Below are 1,891 nucleotides of genomic sequence, written 5' to 3'. Positions count from 1 at the left end.
TCCTGCTTCAGCCTCCCGAGTAGCTGGGATTACAGGCACGCGCCACCATGCCCAGCTAATTTTTTGTAGTTTTAGTAGAGACGGGGTTTCACCATGTTGACCAGGATGGTCTCGATCGCTTGACCTCGTGATCCACCCGCCTCGGCCTCCCAAAGTGCTGGGATTACAGGTGTGAGCCACTGTGCCCGGCCGACTTTGCCTTCTTAAGTTTCTTTTCATGAGATCAACTCTTTTGGCCTGTTATTTGGTTTGGTCAGAAAAACTCTTTGTAAGTGTGTATGTCCTGGCCCACACATTAGAATGATGAGATATGAAGTCATTCATATCACATTACAACTAATTTTAGACCTTCTTTGCTGTCATCTCTTTGGATTTTCTAATTAAATTTCTTTCATTTTTTGCTCTCATGCTTAACTTTTGAATTTAGCTTAACACACAACTGAGGCTATTATAAAATAAAATATGGATTATTTAGAGGGGTCTTCCTTAGAAAGCCTGTATGTGAATATGTCATTTGCTGATAGCTAGAAAGGACAAGAAAAATTAGGTTTGACACCCGTGGGTGATCATCCAAAATCAATTTTATCATCACACCCAAAAAAATGTTTTGGTGTGAGGAATAAATTCATTGGGACTATATTAAAGGGAAATACTTTATATTAAGTACATTTTGCAAATGCAGTGCAGCTACTATAAAAGTAAAAGTTTTCTGTCTACTGCTTTGGAGGAGATGAAGCTGTATAAGACATCATATCTGAAATCAGCTTTTAATCTCCTAAAGGAACTGTGTACAAAATTAACTGATGCAAGGCATTTATGCTGAGGACTATTACAGAAACAGATCTCTTTCAGTTGGGAGCCTCAAGGAGGGTTGATAAAAAGAAGGCTAGTGGTCAAGCAGCAAGGAGCCACTTTTCAGGTTCCTCCTAATAATTGCCCAATATTTAATGTTTGGTACCTTCACCAGCAAATGCTATCATGTAGGTTAAGTGTATTTGTTTTTAGTTTGGTAAATTTCCTCTAAGATAAGTTTTCTATGGCGAGTTTAATGCTTCTGTATGCTACTTATTCTCTTTGCATTTTGAACACACTGCATTATTCACTTCTGTAAATCTTGGACAGCAAAGCACAATGGAGTGATAGGGCAAATAATTAGTAACACATTGGGTGGTACAAACAGAAAAACGTATAAATTTTTCTCACCAAAGATTTGACTTATTTAAATATCAATATTTAAAACATCAAATGTTTGAACTCATCGATAAGAGTAGAAAATATTGATGTTACATATTTTCTTTACCAAGCACTGACGTAATTGCTTTTACAATCTGGCGGTGGTGTTTTTTGTTTTGTTTTAAACTCAATTTCATCTCCATTCAAATGTCCAAAACAAAATCCAAATCTAGTTGACACCTAAACAATAGAATGTTACATTAGTTTGTGATCCAAAGTGAAATTAATCCCCACATGCACACAAACTGGCCTGGCTGGCTGGTTTTACAGTCGACTGCCGCCTTCACTTCAGATTATGTAAACACATATTGTGAAATAGCTCTGACGGGAACCTTATAACTTAAACATTATTCTCTGAAATGTAATTTGTTGTCTTTTATATAAAAGAAGAAATTAAATCAAAGATAATTTGAAGGAAAACAACTCTGGGATTTTGTTTAATTTAGTTTTGCTGGGAAATGTTATTGCCTGGTAGCACTGGCCTCAGGCCAGGAAGAAGCTGGGTTCCATCTTTCGCAGGGCCAAACTTCTCAAGTGACTTTGCGCCTGTGCCTCGCATCAGGCCCCAAGGAGTGTCCCCAGGTGTTCTCGTCCTAGAGAAAGACATGCATTATATTATGTTAACTGAAACCTAAAATGACTGTCTCTTCAGGACAAC

Source organism: Cebus imitator, unplaced genomic scaffold (genome assembly GCF_001604975.1).
Source record: "Cebus imitator isolate Cc_AM_T3 unplaced genomic scaffold, Cebus_imitator-1.0 Scaffold213, whole genome shotgun sequence".
NCBI lineage: Eukaryota > Metazoa > Chordata > Mammalia > Primates > Cebidae > Cebus > Cebus imitator.
Note: the sequence above shows the minus strand (reverse complement) of the source record.